Source organism: Eleutherodactylus coqui, chromosome 1 (genome assembly GCF_035609145.1).
Source record: "Eleutherodactylus coqui strain aEleCoq1 chromosome 1, aEleCoq1.hap1, whole genome shotgun sequence".
NCBI lineage: Eukaryota > Metazoa > Chordata > Amphibia > Anura > Eleutherodactylidae > Eleutherodactylus > Eleutherodactylus coqui.
In genome coordinates this window covers 288,069,027-288,089,817 of record NC_089837.1, presented here as the reverse complement: position 1 = coordinate 288,089,817, position 20,791 = coordinate 288,069,027, and positions in this window count along the sequence as shown.

Here is a 20,791-nt window from a genome sequence, read left to right as displayed (position 1 = left end):
AGGTTACTAGTACAACAGAATTTTAGCAAGAAGAATGAATGAATAATTCTGGAAAAAAGAGTTCTTCTGAATACTAAGCTGTTTTATTACCCCGACCCATTCATTGCTTTCTGAGCTGAAACAAAGACATTAACCCATTACCAATGGATTTGACAATCAAACTTGTCCAAACCTTCCACAGATGAATCCTAAGTGACCTCAGAATTCATTCACAGTTGGAGGACTAAACCTTTGATTACTAATGAAATTGCTACCTATGAATCTTCCAGAAAGTTGAAAACTAAACTTCTTGAACCTAAATGGTTTACTAAACAAAGAAAAACCTAATTTTGTGGGTCTAGTAGTAGTGCTTGCTCTAATGATCCTCATTTCTTTTTAGTGTATATGTTCCATACTCCAGAAAGGATGTTTATTTGCTATTTCGTATTGCTTAAGACTTGTACAGAATAAGAAGAGACGGTGAGTTTCTTTGATTTGTCCTTTGCAGTCAACAAAAGCTCTGCTATATTTGCCATATTTCAAGGAGAAAAGTACAAGCCAGACAAGGAATGAATGCATGTCCAACTAATCATTAGATTAAACACTGGTTTATGTACAGTATGGACAACAATCTTAGGTTTTGAGCACATTTTCAACAATTTCTCAGAAAAGCAGCAATAAACAACTCAAAAACAAAAATCTTGCCATTTGGAAAAAAAACAGACATTTGAAGGTATTTATAGTCCATTTGGATCAAGATTTTGCAGAGGATACTTTGAAGGTGTTTTGTAAGAATAACATAGCACTAGCTTTGATTACTAAGGTCTGGTACTTGGTGATCAGTATTGTGTCCCTTAAAGGGATATTCTGTGGATTTGTTGGTGCTGTGAAAACTAGGGCTTGTTTATTTATACATAAACAGTATATAGATATGCTATATTTGTATATATTTTCAGTACATCCAAATGATACATGATTCACACATTACATAACGTACTGATGTTTAGGGTATGTTCACATGTAGCATATTTTAGTGCAGATCAGCACCAAAATCTGCAGATTTCACCCTTTTAAATGAAGGTGTGAAGACTGCTGCAGATCCATATCAAAATCCACATAAAATTCCAGCTTGTACAGCTAATGTAGTTGCAGGTTAATTTCCTAATTGATTTCATGGCTGCCTGGTGCCCAGAGGCATGTATCACATTTGGTGGCTTTGCCACAAAATGTGCAGGCTTTGGGTTTATGCGTACTTCCTTATTCTAGCTTTGACGGGTTGTAATTTGGCCAGGAATCTGTGGGAGGCCTTGTTGCATAAGAGAATCCCCTCAGTGCCTTGTCACTTTCATACCCTTATTTCAGTTGGTTTTTTTTGGCTGTGAAGCAAACTATAGCAGCCTCTTGGCCCATGTTGGACTTCTTTGAAGTCAACCGACATGTCCTGGTATATGGTTAACGAGAGGCTTACAGCCATCCTACTAGTTAAAATGGAAAACCTTTCGGTGGTTTGGTCCCCTTGGGTCAATTATATCAGTCCTGGGCAGACATCCACATTGGCCCTTTAGTCCAGTATGTATCTTGTGGATTGGTCCTTGGCTATCCTATTTTCTCTTGTCTTTTTTTTTATCCACCTTTTTCCCCATGCTATCCCTTCTGCACTTTGCCTTTTCTTTTCTCTTATATCTCCATTTTCAAATTCTTTGTTTTTTTTCCTTTTTCTTCTCATTCTGGCTAGCTATAAGCCTGCTTGAACCTCTTGTATATTGTGCCTGCACTTTGGTCGTCTGGTGGGTGACTTTCTTTTGTTCTGACATATCATGCACCCACCTCCCACACTTTTTTTCTTTATTTTTCTCATATTGTGTTCTATTGTTTGGGAATATTTCTAGGTCCTTTAAAGAATTTGTATTTTTTTTCTCTGCATGTGCTTATTTTGCCATTATACCGTTGTTCCTGATTTGGAAATTGAAAATTTGCAAAACTCAACAAAAGCTGGAAGTTTGGAAAAAAAAAATGGTGTGCATTTACTACTGGGGAACATCTGCCTCAATTGGACTACATGTGAACGCACTCTTAATGATGTTGTGCTACCTGGACAACCATGTCTTCATACACTTAGTATGAAAACTTTCTAGTTGCACCTAAGCCTATGGTAGCAAATATATGTCCCTTATCCTCTTTATTTATATATATATATATATATATATATATATATATATATATATATATATATATATATATATATATCTTATACAGAATTATAATATTTAATTATATATATATATATATATATATATATACTTTTTTTTCAGATGACACGAAACTAGAGCTCCCAGCATGCCTCATATCAATCAGAGTGATGTAGTCATGTACAAAATGTATCAGAGAGAGCAGAATGAGTTTCTTATCCTTTTCCATGACACGGCACCACATTAGCTTATTGATCAAAGTATCAAAAGGCTTTAAAAGCAATGAGATGGACACAGTAACAGTTTTAGATCACTGTATAAAGTGGTTTTTCTGAGATAAAATGAGTTGGGTAAAGCCTTGAGGCTACCACATAGCACATCTCTGTCATATATTTTTGGCTTTGAACTTCAGCCATTGACCTAGACACATATGTATAGACAAGTGCTTCCAGCTGCACTTTAAGAAGCCAAAATAATTCGATAAAGGGGAACCACATATTATCTCTTACAGGCCTCATACACAGCATAAAGACATAAGGGTAGGTTTTTTTTTTAATCTGTAGACCATTGTAAAAGTAGAGATAAGTTTCACACTTTTACCTGGCTGTAACTTGATGTGCTAAACGAAATTATATTATTTATTGGTCTATTTTATAGTCATCTTCATAATAACAACATTGGCAAACATTGAGAGTTGAATACAATGGTAGAAATAAGCCATTGTTTACACATATGCCTCCACAAATACCCATGGTGTTATACAGGATTACTTGTGTAAAACAATGATGTAAAGATTGTATTTATGTTCTTAGGAAATGCATAATGAGAATATTTACAGGGTGCAGGACATCATTATCCATCAGAGCCATAGTAAGCATGTTCAAATGTTAACTATCACTTAGTGGACAGATACTGACATCGAGGAATATGAAACCATTATCTTTCTATTCGTTCTTGAAGACATCAAGAAATATTAAATTACTAATCAGTTAAAAATAGCTGATGCTGTAACTTACTTATTATGGCTCCCCCTGGTGTTCTTTTTATTCCCTCTCAAAACGTCAACCCAATGTATCCCATTGGCTGGACCCTCTTGTACAGTGGCAGCAGAGTGATTCCTACATAAGAAGAATCAATGCGGTTGAAGTGGTGTCTTTTCACTGTTACTGGACAGGTTAGGGGGCTGCTTGGAGGAGGAATGAAAAGAACAGCAGAGGGTGTAATAACAAGAAGCTATAATACCTCGACAGAAGAGCATTGTTTTGGTTCGTCTAAAAGAGTAAATGAATATTTCATCATCAGACAGGGTTTTATCATCTTAGCCATTTATGGCTGGAATTGCAATAGATGCCTGATTAGTGGGGGACCTATCAGAGACCTGGGGTCTACTTCCACCATTTTGCTGGGCGAGAAAGCCAGTGGCAGCCATATCTGAGGTAGCAATTAATAAGAAGGTAGCTACACATTTAAATCTATGAAAGGTGCAGCGAGGGAGATTTTCTCATGTGAGGTTTGTGCGTTGCAATAGGTCTATTTACATGGGTGATTTTTCTCTCACACCAATGCTGTAATGCAGAAGAATTTTTGTACGTTCTATTTTTCTGTTATCCGCAAAACTCTCGCCCATTATTTCGAATAGGTAAGAAGAAAAATCACATTGCACTCACATGTACATGCAAGTATCAATTTTTAATTTTTCCTATTGAGAATAGGCAAACTGTAGGCAGATACAGTACTTACATTTTGCTCTAAGACATCTTAGAACACCTTGGTAACTAAATCTTTGCAATTGAGAAATCTTTTTTTATTTTTCATACAAGAGTGAAACATCAGCCTTGAGTTATTTTAGCAGCGCTATCTACACATTGGTGAATCGAAGAACATGGAGATATGCCCCAAGCATAGCTCCAATGATACATCTCAACACGCGCAGGAGCTACCTACAGAAATATACATGTGCTGCACTGAAAAAACAATACTCAACTGATGCCATCTTCCATACATCTTTTGATCCTTTCATTTTCCAATTGGGTGTGTGAGTTGATTCTACAAGTGACTTTTATAGCAACAGAAAAGTTGCAGATTCCATTCTTGCTATTTCAAAGATAAGTAGTGATGACATTTAAGGCATTCAACTCACCAAATGGAAGTTATACCTTATATATGTGGTGTTACTACTCAGTAATAAATATAAGGCTCCATCTAAGATGATACTCATGTCACTTATGTAATATATTGTCATATAATGAAGTCACAATAACGTACATATATATTTTTATATGCTATATTGATATTATATTTATAGAAAAGCTACAAAGGGAATGTTTTACATTTTTAATGCACTCTAGACTGAAAAATTGCCCTCTACAGACGAGCAAACCGTTTTGTTGGATTACAAGTTCTTCGAATTTGCCAGTTCACAAATCCCCCATTCCAAAGAATACAATGAGCAAATCTTTAACAGATATAGGATAAATTAGCCAAATGGCTGAAACTACTCTCAGCATAAAAAGAACTGTACAGAAGCCAACCATGATTAGTGTATAGATACTGGTTATTTCTTGTTTTCTGTAAACTTATCATTCAATGTGATTTCACGTGGATTGTTAAGTTACATTACTCTTCTAAAGCCACAGGTTTCATCTAAAAGGTGATATTACTATTTTTGCAAAAATCCAATTACATTAAGTCACTCACAATAATAACATTACTTAACAGGCTAGACAGCAACTTTTGCTATATATAATGTGTGACATAAGCAAGTCAAGCTTACTCAATGCAACATTCTTTACTTCAAGTTGAAATCATACAGTTCCAGACAATAGTTTGGACACCACTTTACATTCCATGGTTTTTCTTCTTTTTTTTATTTTTCATTTTCTACATTGTAGAATCATATTGAAGGCATGAAATCTACAAAGGAACCCATATAGAATTAAGTACTAAATAAAAAAGAGTTAAATCAGAATATGTTTTATATTTTACATTTTTCAAAGTAGCCCCTTTTTGCTTTGCACGTTCTTGGCATTCTCTCAATGAGCTTCATGAGGTAGTCACCTGGAATGCTTTTCAATTAACAGACATGCGTTGTCAAGAGTTAAAGTGGTATCCTGATCCTGAGAATAGGGGACCTGTGCTCCCCCTATTTCACAGTTTAAGATACATTGTCCCATTTCCTTAATGTAGTAGGGAATGGAACGACTGATCGCACATCTGAAGCAGTAGCTCCCTTCCTCCTAATGACGCAATCTATATTCTCCTGATATATCAGTTTTCATCCACCCAGTTATTGGGTGAAAACTGAAAAACGTTCCATCACTGGAATTCCCTTTAATTTGCAGAAGTTCTTGCTTTTTTAATGTGTTTGAGACCATCAGTTGTGTTGTGCAGAGGTAGGGTTGGTACACAGTGTTTAGCCCTATTCAACTACTGTTCTAATCTACATTATAGCAACAACCACTCAACTAAGTGAAGAGAATAGACAGTCTATCTTTACTTTAAGACATGAAGTTCAGTCTATTTGGAAAATTTCAAGAACTTTGAACATACCTTCAAGTTCAGTCATGAAAACCATCAAACGGTATGATGAAACTGGCTGCCATGAGGACCGCCCCAGTAAAGAAAGACCAAGAGTTACATCTGCTGCAGAGGATAAGTTCATTAGAGTTACCAGCCTCAGAAACCACAAATAACAGCACTTTAGATTAGAGGCCACATAAATGCTTCACAGAGATCAAGTACCAGAGATATCTCAACATCAACTGTTCAGAGGAGACTGAGAGAATCAGGTCTTTATGGTTGAATTGCTGCAAAGAAGCCACTATTAAGGAGCATCAACAAGGAAAACAGAATTGCTTAAGTCAAGAAACAAAGGAAATTAGATAAGTGGAAATCTGTACTTTGGTGTGGAGTCAAAATTTGAGATTTTTGGTTCTAACTGCCTCGTCTTTGTGAGATGTGGAAAAGGTGAGTGGATGGTTCCTAAATGTGTGGTTCCCACCGTGAAGCATGTAAAAGGAGGCATAATGGTGTGGGAGTCGTCTACTGGTGACATTGTTGGCGATTTATTCACCCACGCACACTTAACCAGCATGGTTACTAGAAGCCTTCTGCAGAAACATGCTATCCCATTGGGTTTGCTCTTAGTGGGACCATCATTTGTTTTTCAACAGGACAATGACCCCAAACTCACCTCCAGACCATATAAGGGCTATTTGACCAAGAAGGAGAGTGATGGAGTGCAGTGTCACATGACATGGCCTCCACATTCACCCAACCTAAACCTAGCTGAGATGTTTTGGTATGAGTTGGCCCACAGAGTGAAGGAAAAGCCACCAACAAGTGCTCTGCACCTCTGGGAACTCCTTCAAAACTGCTAGAATACTATTCCAGGTGACTGATCTTATGAAGCTGATTGACAGGATGCCAAATGTGTGCAAAGCTGTCATCAAAGCATAAGGGGAATACTTTGAAGAATGTAAAATACAAAGCATCTTGTTTTGTTTAATGCTTTTTTGTTTCCTACTTCATTTCATGTGTTCCTTCATAGTATTCTTGTCTTCAATATGAATCTACATTGTAGAAAAACAAAACAAGAAAAACCTTGGTATGAATAAGTGTATCCAAGCGCTTGACTGTCATTGTATATAAGTCAATGTAAATGTCACATGGCCTCATGGGGGCACTGTATTATCCCTTAGAAGCAATGATTCTAGACACCTCGGAAATAAAGCATGCCACACTTCATGTTATAATCTGCAGGGGGGAAGAAATTTGTGTGCACCGTATTGGACTATAGTAGGCTATGGATACTGAATTATCGATCCATACATCACAAATTCATGATACAATGGTGTGCATGAGTCATGACTGTCACAAATCACATTTTGTGGCAGTTGTGCTACACTCATTTTGGATGATCTATACACTGTGTAATTCAATGCTAGCCTACTGGCAATTAGGCAGTATTCACATCTGCATCAGAGGCTCCGTTCGGAGTATCTGGCGCAGAACCAGTGCTGGAAGGAAAAGTAGTGCATGCCGGACTTTTTCATCCGGTAAAAATGCTGGACAGGTGCAGGAACGCAATGAGCCTCATTATAGTCAATGGGATCAACGCAGCACACTTTGGTTCCTTTATGAGACATATCCGTTCATCCAGGGAATTCTGTTTTCCTGCTCCCATAACGAAGCAGAAAACTGAATCCCTAGTGCAGATGTGAATTTAGCCTAAGTAATGCCAATATGTACTGTGTATATAAAGCAGCCATAGAGCCTGACTCATTTTACATAAGTGTAAACACAATACTTTAAAGCCAGATAAAAGATACATAAATGCAAATGATAGATTTTGCAACAAATTGTGAACAGCACCTAAAAGCAGTGAAACTGTAAATATGCCATAGGGAGGCGTAACTGACAGTTGGATCACATATAAGAAAGAGGGCTGTATTAAGAACGGAGGTACATATAGTATTTAGTTAATTATGAAGTACATTGTAGACAATGTGATAGTGGATACTTATAATGTATGTTAGCTTTTTCTCTCCCTAGTTCTGCAGTGCCTATCTCTGCGAGTGTCACTGTGCATCTTCTTCACTCCTGTTGATAAATGAATTGCTATCCTGTATTTACTTTTGTATTACTTAATAAAGTGGATGAAGCAGCAGAACCTTGTGATTGCCTAAAATGGAGATCTCCTTTACATTTATGTTAATAAGAGGAGTGTAACTCCAGGCTAATTAGCTGGAACCGCTGATTAAAACATTTAACAAGACGCAGAGGAGGAAATAAATGAGAGATTTGTTGACTCTGGAATTAAACGAGATGTAACCATTAAACTGCTATGCATTTTTGTTTTCAAAGATGAAACCTAGTGTAAGATGCGGAACTAAAGTATACAAAACAAATATGAATATCATAGTGAGCCTCACTTAATGCCCTCAATTACCATGAAAAGTACATTAAAAATAATTATTTCTATAGAGGCATTATAATAAGTCATGCATTGGATTTCTATGGAAACTCACATCAAAAATGCATAATTCCAATAAATGCATTGAATAAATACAGTAGTTGAGGACTTTCATCCTGAATTGGTTTAATGTGAACTCAATACTTCAGTTTGCTCTAAAAATGACTGCCTAGGGCACCTACCCACTAGCGATATGCTTACTTGCGATGCAAGAGCACGTGAAAACGCATAAGTTATGAAACCAATGATTTTCAATGGTTTCATACTCATTTGCGATTTTTCACTCAAGCCTCGCAGCACTAAGAAAAATCTGTTATATCACTCATTGTTCTGAATGGGGCCGGCGGCAGCAGAGCCAGCCTAATTGAAAACATAGGGAGTACATCACGGACTTCTGCCACAGCTGTGACAGCTATGGCAGGGGATTCCTTCACAGAGCTCAGCCAATCACAGGCAGTGCTTTCTGGAGGCGAGGGTTTTTCAATCCCCGGCCTCCAGAAGACAGAAGACGACTGCCGGGGCCGGAGAGAAGAGACAGACTACTCTTCTAGGTGAGTAAAAATGTATTTTTTTTAACTTTTTTTATTACAGATATGGCTGATTTTCATGGAGGGGTTTATATTTCAAGCCCTTCTCTGAAAATCATTGCTACGGGGGGTTGCCTGCAACCCATTGCTTTCAATGGGACCACAGCAGCGCCAACCCCATTGAAAGCAATAGGATCCCCTGGAGGGATAAAGGAATTCCCTGCCAAAGCTGTCACAGCTGTGGGAGAAGTCTGCAATGTACTCCCTATGCTTCCAATGGGGCTGGCGCTGCTGCCGCTGGCCCCATTGAAAACAATGAGTGATATCGCTGATTTTTCTTAGCACAGCGAGGCTTGAGTGAAAAATCGCAAATAAGCATGAAACCATTGAGCATTATTGGTTTCATAATCATACGTTTTCACTCGTTCTCTCATTGCAAGAAAACATATCGCTAGTGGGTAGGCGCACTAAAGAGGTTGTCCAGTTGCAAATTATTGATGGGCCTATCTGTAGGATAGGTCATCAATAGTAGATCAGAGGGGTTCTGCCGCCCCGGTATCTCTTCTAATCAACTGTTCTCTGGACCAGTGCGCTTGTGCACTGAACTGATTTCTGCAGGAAGCAGACAGCTCCATTGCCACTGCCAGGTCTGGCATTACAGGCAAAGTTCCCATTGTAATGGATGGGTATAATGCCAACTCTGGCCACTGCAGTGCAAATGAACAGCGTGCCTTCTGCAGAAATTAGCTCCATGAGCCTATTATCCCAGCAAACAGCTGATCAGTGGGTGCCTCAGGCAGTGGACACTAGATGGCCTACTATTAATGACATATTCTAAGGATAGGCCATTAATCATTTACAACTGCACAACTCCTTTAATAAAACCAGTACACGATTGCCATCTTTAAACATAACTCAACTACCTGAAGAAATGTAGGGGTAAAGAAAAGCAAGATCATTCTTGCAAAAATCACTGAAGCAAAACAGGACAAAGCAAAACCATTTATTTCAAAAGTTTCGTTTTCACTAGTAAAGTTCTCATGCATTAATACTACGCACAAGAAAAGATAGGACTTGAGCTGCCTTCACACGGATGTCAAAATTGTGCGAGATTTGTGCGTTGTGAGACACACAAATCTCGCACAAATATGAACCCCATTCTTCAGACAGAACCCAAGGACTGACCCTGCTATTCTGTCCAGCACAAATGCTGAAAGTGAATGGAAGACTGCTCAAATGGAGACCTTATTGGTAATTGGTAATAAAAGCTTATGGTTCTGCCTGAATCACATTCTTTGGGATCCAGATGGAACAACATAGTAAAAAGCAATTTGTGAATGGTTTCTAATTCTTGGGCTGTGCATGGTTTGAAATGGGCCCCATCTAGCAGAATAGTGTCAAGAATTTGGAGCTGACGTCAACAAGTAAGTCAACAGTAAGTAGGGTAACACATATATATAATTATATGTAATTGAAAACAACAGAAGAAAAGGACCAGGAATGGGGACTCCAGTGAATCAGGCTGATTTATAGCTAAAAGATTCAATAGAGAAGAGGATTTTCACTCATGTATAAGAATTCAAGCTGATTCTGCTCCCGGTGAATAATGGAATGAGAGTCTAAAGGTTCATTCTTCCTTTTGTATAGATAATGATACTACAGAGAAAACAAGTTAGCGGAATACAGTTTTCTCTAACCATAAATTCGATGTATGTTAATTGAACCTATTAATTCTAATCTACTTTGTATGTCAGGCACATACTAGTCTGCGTATGACAGCGCACAAAACAAATCTGCCGAACATGTAAAATCACTTGGAATGTGACGTCTGTGGATAAATTATTTAAAACAAGTAGATACTGCTGATGCCAGGAGAGACAAGAAGAGGATACATCCATAATCCTAGCTCAGATGCAGCTCCTCTATAGATATAACACTTCACAAGTGCTTACTTCATGCATTTCTCTAAAACCTCATATCGATAGTAAATGTATAGCATTGCATAATATGTGTCAAAGACACTCAGAAATACATGCAGCCTATATGAGGAGTATTATTAATATGTGAATATTGCACATCATTGGAGTCATTGCACCATAAAGGCTGATTATGTTTCATGATCACAGTTTGATTCATTAAAGGACCATTTGCGCACATATACTCAATTAATTTGTGCCCCACCAGGCTGTGGAGTTTGCTGAATTCTAGGGGATTCTGTAGTGAAGCTAGAAGGAGGCATGGACAGGAGTGGGTGTACAATGGTTGGGAGGGGGAGTGTGACCCAAGGATGCATTGTGTGTTAATAGCCACTTTCTAAGATGTGAATGTGCAGCCTGATTGAATGAGTGTAACAGCCAGAGGAAAGAGGAGGGAGGATGCACAGACTATTCAATGTAAAAAGAAATAATGTGGAGAGGATGGAAGGAAGAGAAAGGAAGACAGAGAGAGAAGTGAAGGCAGAATTAATCTAAATATCTCGGAATATGGCATAGCTAAACACAACAGTGAGGAAAGGGGAGGAGGTCTGAGTGTTGTGATCCTGGCAGGACATTTGCTTCAGGGGGGTAGGATAAGAGAGGATGGTGTTGGGTACAGATTGGGCCCTGGGCCCTGTATACCCAGTGGGGCGAGGGTAATAGGGCAGCTTTGTGTGCCAAGAATAATGTGGGTGACGTCTTACTGCAGCCCCTGGAGGGAACATGAGATTTGGGGTCTTGAATCCGATCCCAATCACATGGCAGAACCACATGAGCTGTTACATGAGAATGTATCTGTATTTATTTGCTTTCGGTAGTGAAAGCTTAATACGTGATTTTTTTTTTTTTAGCTTGGCATTCGGATGACTTTCTCATTTATTTCATTCTTCTATAAAACTCCCACTTTATCTTCCTCCCCCACATACAATCTTCTATCTCTCTCCCACTCTTTTCCATTCACACTTTACAAGTCAGATATGATAAGATACTAAATGTGCCTAAAGGGTCTATATGAGATGCACATGCTGGGGATGTATTGATCTGGGTAAATACAATAAATACCACTACTGAGCTTAGTGCAGAAGGAAGGGGTACGAAAGAAGAGAAAGCATATTGTTGCATTCTGATGAACCTCAGGAGGAAAACATCAAGAATAAAGAGATTGCACAGAGATCTGAGAGCCCTCGTAGTAGCAGCTGTAAATGCTAACAGGAAAAAACAGGAGGAGGCAAGTATATCACATACAGATTAAAGAAAGAAGACAAGGCAAGACAGATGAAGAAGAAAGTACTATAATGATTAAATAAAAGCTAAACAACAAGAAAGAAGGAAGAAAGATGACAGCAAATGAATTGAAATTCCTTGTATTAGGTAAATTAATGACTTTATTGAAGATAATTAGATTAGATAGATAAATAGATATGAGATGGATAAATATAAGATAGCTAGGCAGATAGAATGGCAGAGAAAGATATATGAAACAGATAGATATATTAACGTCACTGAAATACATTAATGGCCAAGTGAATGATTCAAAATGCTGACCACCACCACTCCAAACAGTTATTCATTAAACTGTTGATATTATTGACCTTTTAATAGGAGATCTTGGCATTGTCCCAGTAGTATGCATGTAAGGAAACAGTAAAACTATTCATTAGGGATGTGGTACAGGTGTACAGGAACGCTTCAGGAGGGGCTACGCTACTCAATATTCCCCAGAAAGTTGTTTGGCAGTAAATCCATTAAATCTCTTAACAAATGTTCTGTGATTTACCTGGAACAAGCCCAATGAGCTAAACACAGAGAGCAAAGATGGGCACAGCAATATCAGAGAGAGCACTAAATACATAAAGGAGAGTCTAGCATAGAGTACAAGGGTATGTTTGTATGTCGGAATCTGATGCAGATTTTTATGTCCGTATTCCAACTCTGAAAATTGCAGATTTCTAGCACAGCTATGCAATTGTACTCAAATTTCATCCCTTTTCAATGAACAAATCAATTTCTCAATGTGGATTCCACATCAAGAAGTGACTTGTCTATGTACACATTACACACACATTATAGTGAGTTTACTAACCGTTTGGTCAGAATATCTCTAAATGCCTGAATCATAATGGGAAAGCAGAGGGGCGGGATTCAGATACTGCCTCCCTGCTGATCGGACTACAGACTGTGCAATGCAGCATGGGAATTCAGAGCAAGAAAGTGCAGGACAGTGAACTACTGGCAGAATGCTGGGCTTTCTACATGCCTATTCATTGAAGATGCATTGCAAACAGCAGAAAAATGGGGAAGACCACCTGAAAATCAGATCTTACAGACAAGAAACAGGGTATAAAGAGTAGCAAATGAGTGTATTAGGAGAACTTGTTATATTTTAGAAAAATTGTTGAAAACTCAGGTACATTTTAAAGTTCTGAACTCTACAATACAGTACATCAAATGCCCCCACCCCCCAACATGTTTTACCACTAAGAATGACATTGTCATGGGATGGTGCAAAACATTTTGCTTCTATACTCTGATGACACCATGTTTAGTGGCAAAAATGTTGGAGCCGATGTGATGTATTTTAGAGTCCAGGACGTAACTGAGCAATAAATTATTATTGCTGTATATTGGGGTATTATTATTAGTATAAAAGAGCCATGGGAGCACTAATAGTAGCAAACAGACTGTGAGGGGGCAATTCTTATTACTAAATGGAGGCCATAAGGGGCATTTTTCCTAAAAGGGGGTCATCTCAAGGTACACTATTGCTAAATGGAGTCCGTGAGGGGCTTTGTTATTGAATGTAGGCCATGAGGGGCATTATTACTAAGTGGTGGCATAAAAGGGGGCACATTACTGTGTGGGGCCTACAGGGAGCACAAAAAGGAGATACTATTACTATATGGTACACTTGGCTTCATTACTATCTGGGGCACCATAAATGAGGAGATTATGTAGAAGCTTGGAAACAAAGGTAGGTCGCTACAAGACTTAGGTTTCAAAGATATCTGCATGCCAGATTCTGCAGAGACAAGTTGAGACCGGGAGAAGTCATCACAGCGGTCTGGGCTGGATAGAAAAGAAAACGGAAAGTAAACAACCCCAGTCAGAAGGGATAGCAACTGTTATTACTGGAGGTAACTGTACTGTAATCTCTTATACAGTCGGCAGAGGGCTGGTGTAGAACTAGCACGTACCATATGTGGTCCCTGTATCGAGGTAATATTGGTCTGTGTACACGTTTTTTTTCAGTACTACTATGTGGGGATTATGTGGTAACGATTTGCAGGTATAATTTAGGCCTCATGTCATTAGTATTGATGTTTGTAGTGGTTATTCAGTAACAGTAGAGTGATATTGCCATCACTATGTAGTGGTAATATGTGATCATAGTGTGGCGGTATAATTTGACCCTTATATATTGTTAATGCGTTAATTTAGGTGATACTCAAGAGATATTGAAGTCTCATCAACCAGGTATGCCCAATTGTCTGTAAGGTGCATCAGAGAAGAACACACCATGGAGCAATCAAAGTAATATAATAGTCTAATTGCAAGTGGACAACAAATTACCCTAAATTACACATTTTTTCTCTAAAAAGCCACGAAAGCACAACATAATTCTTACACTGACGAATGAATACATTATCTTTTACTGATAAGAAGAATGAATGTTGACACAATTACTTCCTATAATCTCTAGGAAACACCGAAACTCCCCCAATACCAACAATAGCTCTGTCAGGTTCGTGCGGTTTAAAAAGTTTCAGACTAAGTTGAATTAACCAATGAATGACACACAGGTACTCAGGTATATATATTTTCATTTTGTGTGATGAATTGGGGTGTCATTACTCCAGGGTTGACGTATCCATTGGGTTTGATTAACAATTCCCCTTTAACACTCTGTATATGCCATTTAATGACATGGAGGACATGAGTGGAAGTTTTTCCATATCTACTGTAGGTCCCCATTTAGGATAATGATATCTAGAGGCACTAACTTTATCTATAATATAGAGGGATGTTATGCTGTTTTTGTGGTTTAACCTATATGTAGTGTGAATAAGTCTAGGGTTGATGTATCGATTGGGTCTGATTACTACTTTCCCTTTAACACTCTGCATATGCTATCTAATCACATGGAGGACATGAGTGGAAATATTTTTTCATATCTGCCACAGGAGGCACTAATATTAGTTGTAATATGGAGGAATGTCACTCTGATATTACAGTTTACCTTATATGCAGTGTGAATAAACCATGAGAATAGTCTGTATATATCTATATGGTCCTTTGAATGGTCTAATATAATGGGAGTGTTTTATAATATCTTACTCTGGGATAATGGGGATATTCACACTGGAGATTTGAGATATTATACTGCCCGTACTTTGCCCCGATAATATGAAGAGTTGAGCTAGTTGCTATGGTGATGGACGTCACGGTGCATGTCGAATTACTGCACATGCGTGGTGGCCATGTCGGCCGTTTGGGTTCTGGGCATGTCCAGTGGAGTGTCATACCCCGGAGTACTATGACACTGTATTCTCTCACGTGATCTCAGTTACTTCTGCGCATGCGCGGTGTAAGTTGATAGACGCCAGGACCGCTCTGACATGGAGGAGGTGGCAGAGGAGCACATACCAGGTAAAACCTTTGATGTTGTAGGTCTGTGAATGTAATTAGGATATTGTGCACAGTTGTGAGTCCTATGTTTTTATTGGCTAATGTCTATGTCTGCTGTTATTTATACCATGTATTAGTGGCTGATTATGCTTGATAAAGACCGGTAATAAGCCGCCTGCACTTGACCTTGCAGGGACCAGCGTGGCACTCACCTTTCCCGTACAGAAATAGGGCATGCCGCAATTTGTTTTCCGTGTGTTATTTCGCACGGACAAATCGCGGCAATCCGCCTAGGATTGTGTTTTCGAACGCAATCCGCCTAGGATTGCGTTATCCTATGGCAACTTCCACGGGCGGAAATTCTGCGGGAAATCCCGCCACGGAATTTCCGCCCATGTACAGGGAACCATAGTCTGCTCGAAACGTTGCAGCCATTTTTTAAGACGGGGAATAAAGTTTTTTGTACTTTTCTACTGCATCCTGGTGCTGCCTTATATCATATACTTTTCAAGGTATCTAGATACTTCTACAAAAATTTCAAAATCTGCATTAGCATTGAGGATTTCAACAACATTTTCAAGACTCTTGGTCTCATTTCCCATTAACTCTAAACAATCATGCTTTTGATGTTCACCCTCTATTTCTATTTTCCTCTCCTTTGAATTCAGTGGAAACAAATAAGCTGAATTTAAGACTGCATCTTTTGATTATTTTGTGAGAGGGTGCTAGCAAGGCAATTTCATACTTAATAAGCCTAGCCGCTGCAAGATGTCTAGTTTATACTCAATGAAGTATTTCCTGACTTGCTTGTCACAATGCGTGAAGGTGAACAGAGTTGGGCACCATCTTTTAAGTGCACACTAAAAAAAGAGTTTGTGAAATCCACTATTGTGAAGAAGGTGGAACTGGCTAGTAACTTGCCCTTTAGCAACTTTTTTCTTGACCAGAACCAATAAAGTGCTGTAAGGCGAATTACATTCCTTTAGGCTGCCTGCAGACGGCCGGGTCGGATCCGGCTGCGAGAATTCTCGCAGCGGGACCTGACCCGAGCGTCTGCAGAGAGCAGCGCGGGCACTCACCTCTCCCGTGGTCCCGGCTCTTTCATGTGCCGGCTGCGAGCCCCGCACAGAAATGGAGCATGCTGCGATTTGTTTGCCACGCGAGATTTCGTGCGGCCAAATCGCGTCCGTCTGCCTAGGATTGTATTTGTTAACGCAATCCTATGGCAGCTTCCAGGGGCGGAAATCCCGCCGCGGAATTTCCGCCCATTTGCAGGTGGCCTAATGATCCTCTTTTCAAGGTAGGCCTGGACCTGCTTATGAATACTGGCTTCCTAAGCAGCAGTCAGAGGGTATTGTCTGATGTTGGGCAGTTGCACGTCAGGTTTGATTTTTACACCTACCGAAGTGTTATCCATTTTTTCCTTAGACCACAGTATCTCCAGTACCAATGCAAGACCTTGTTGCATATAGCGTGATAGACTTTCCTGAGAGTCTGTAACAACAAGCACAGCACAAATGGTAGTTAACTGTTGGTTAGTTAGAGGGCTAGTCATCTTGATACCATTTGGGGTATACTTGATTGTCACTTGAACTGCTGTATGTCTGCTCCTAATAGAATAACTGGGCTAGTCTCTGACACCAAAAAACTACCTACAACTTCTTCAATGTCATGCAATGTAGCAGTCAATTGTTTTGTCTCTTGTAACACCATCTCTTTCCCTCCAAGTCACATTCCATATACCACCACACCCAATAGCAATTCTGTTGGCACATCAGGTGCCCATAAAATTGATCTGGCTGCTCCAGTGTCCACTAAGCAACTGACAGATTCACTTCGCAGTAGGGTGAGGGTAGATGTAGCAGACTGAATCTCCTCTTGCAGGAAGGCTGGTGCAATAAGGGGGGTGAGGTACATCTGGATTTCCAATTTCCTATTGGCTTAGGATACCACCCTGTGGTTCCTGTGGACAGTTTTGTGGACAATTGTGAGCATAGTGGCCCATCTGCTGGCAATTGTAACATTTGGTCTGTGTTGGACCTCTCTTCTCTCCTCAGTAAGCTGTCAACAGCTTGATTGGGGACTTTGTACTACCGAGGTTCTAAATGTCTTTGTCTGTCCCGGTATTAGCTCTACAGACCAGCACCAAATCACTAGCTTTCATAGTCTTAGCCTCCGGTCTGGCTACAATTACTGCCTTCCGGATGGGTTCATGTAGCCCATTTACAAATTATCAGTGGAGTCTAATTTAAACTCGATGTGGTGCCATACAATCTGTTGTCGTTAGCCATTTAGTTCCTCTTGACCTACAGCGAGCCTAAGGGCGAATTCAGACGACCGTATATCGGCTGGGTTTTCACGCCCGGCCGATATACGGCGTCCCTCTCTGCAGGGGAAGGAGGCCGGAAGAGTCGGGAGCAGTGCACTGAGCTCCTGCCCCCTCTCCGCCCATTGCCACTATTTGCAATGGGAGGGGCGGGGCAGGGGCGGAGTGTCATCCCGGAACTTAGCTCCGCCCTGTCTTGCCCCTTGCCAAGGCAAGTCCCCTCTATGTCTTTCGGTTTTGCACTGCTTCTTTCAATTGGTTGATATCCATACCAGAATCAGTTTTGACAGTATCAAGCCATCGTGTCCTTTGGTGGCCAGGTCTTCTTTTGCTGCTTATCTGTCCAAAAATTATAGATTTTTCTAGCGACTCTGTTCACATTACATAGCCAAAATCCGTGAGCCTGAGCCCAGTCATATTGCCCTCCAGTGCTATAACAAGTCTTATAGGATTCAGAACTTTTCTGTTTCTTCCTCTTGCTTTCTAAGGTATACGCAGCAGCCTCCGCCAGCACCACAGCTCCAACACATCAATCATCCTCCTATAAGCTTTTTTCGTAGTCCAGCTTTCACATCCATACATGGCTATGGGGCAAACAATGGTTTGCACTATACTGCATTTAATTGCTAAGCTGGTATCCCTACTTTTCCAGCTTTTGTCCATGTTTAGCATCGCCCTTATGCTATCCTACGTTTTATCTCTGTACGTAGCCTGGTCAATTTTCAAACCAAGGAAGATGAAGTCTCACACGCATTCTATGGCCTCATTGTTGGCTCCACCTCACGCAATGGTCAAGGTATGTGGTTGCAGGCATATAATTCCTTTGTGCATTCCCTCCACCTATCCTTCATACTCGGTTGGTAATTCAGTTCCTTCCCATTTTTGCCTTTGATTGTGTAGTTTCGTGTCATTAAAGGTTTTCGGGCCATCTGTAATCTGTAGTCTGGTGTAAAAGTCTGTCATAGTTTCCCCTTTTATGATATCGTGAGTGCAAGTCAAGTACTGACCCAAGTTACTGGGCCTAGTGAACTGAGTCCAATTATTTGACCAATGTAAATCAGGCCTTGTTCACTGTACATTGCTCAAGTAACTGAGCCTAGCTCACGAGGCCCAGTAACTGCGGTCAGTACTTGATTTCCCTCACATTTTCATGCTTGTGTTCACATTAGTCAGTTAATTGGCAATAGCGAACTGGACCCAGAAAAAAACAATCCCTTTCTTCCACTCGCTATTCCACTTTCTGTTAGCAAGGCTCAGTAGAGGAGGAGAGGGCGAGTGGGCAAGCAACTATGCTGTCTGCTCAACCAGTCAACTCTCCTCAGTGCTCACCTGTTTATACTGGTCAAGTGGCCATGCTTTTACTAACCTGCCTGCCTACCTGACCAATGTAAACCAGGCCTTAGAGTAAACAATTTATTATATTCTTGTAAACAGCTTGCGATGATGCACACTTTATGATACCTTATCTGCCATGAAGCAGTCATTAGGAGAACAACCTGTGGCCAAAGATGGAGGAATATCTTCCTGCAAATGTTCAAGCATGTTTGCATGATCCATCTGATGCCACATGACACTGGAATACTGCCCTGTAGACATGGCATCTACTACATATACCAATCCCTCAGTAATATGATGCTGTACAGACACCACACAATGGCGTACAGAGCCACAAGGACTCATCTGTGCCTCTTTAAACATGTCTTCGACTCATAGAAGTGGAATGCACTGGATATTATTTGTTTTGCACACAATTGTCTGAACGCCATAAAAACTAGTTTAATTTCAGCGGTTTTGGAAACACTCAAACCATCAGCAGACACAGTAACAAAAGCAGCAGTGTGACCGTCCCCTTAGTATGTAGACAGTCATACACTGCTTGTACATGGTCCCTCAAATACACGATACACTACATAAATTAGAGTCCATAACTGCAGCAAACAGTGGAAGATGTTCATACATATAATCTGCTGTCCCCTGGTGGTGATATGGATGAGGTTTCCTAGTAAGCAAAATAGGCTTTCTATCACTATTCTGCTAGTTTCAAGACCTCGGCCTGGCTTGTTTGATGCATTATTTTTAAACATAAAAACAATACAGCGATGTAGTTTATCATGAAAGCAAAACTACCATTATGACGAGCATGTTGATGGGCAGCACGTAGCCAGTACGTAATATCTTACGCTGCGAGATATGATCGTGTGAGCCCGGCCTGTAATGGAGATGTATGCAAAGTAGATTTACGTGAATCAGCCATAACATCAAGGACACTGACAGGGAAGTAAATACCATTGATGATCTTATGAAAATGACACCGGTCAAGGGGTGAGATTCATTAGGCAGCAAGTGAACAATTAGTATTTCAAGCTTATATGTGGAAATCAAGAAAATGGGTAAGTGCAAGGATTTGAGCTATTTTGATAACAGCAAAATTGCGATAGCTTAATGACTGGGTGAGAGCATCTCCAATTGGCAGGTCTTGTGGGATGTTCAAGGTTTCCAGTGGTTAGTAACTATACAGTTAAGGACATCCAGGATTCATCTACACAAATTAAGAACAAAATTTAGCCTGGCTGGTCCGATTCACAGAAGAGCCACTGTAACAGAAATTGCTGAAAAAATTCTGTCTACAATAGCAAGGTGTCCATTGCAAAAGCCCTTAGAATAGGCATGGGGTCATCAGAACTGGAGGGTGGAGCAATTGAATAAGGTGGCCTTGTCTGATCAATTATGTTAAAATTGATAATTACTCTTATCCATATTCTGATTTTCCAGAATCCATAAGAGCACCAGGAGAGAGGATCTGCACCAAAACAGGAAACCCGTAGAAACACCCTCCTATCCAGCCTCAGTGGATTACAGAGTAAAAAAGCATTCCCTGAATTGTTTCATGTGATATATATAGACCCTACTCATAAACTTTCAATATTTTTTAAAGTTTTATCCTGTGAAAAAAAACATAAACATGAAAAGAAGACAGTACTGTATTAGCTGGGACTTCCTCACTCATACTTCCCATGATGCCTTGCATAGTCCTGCTCCAGTCAGTTGTAGCAACTAGCTGTGCCCCCATGTTCTTATCACTATAGAAGCCAAATACCTAATGACAGGCAGTAGATTTTACTGGAGGGAAAGCTCCTAATGGTAGGCACTTCAAACCTTATTTTACTTTCATGAAAATGTTTTTTCTTGAGTCC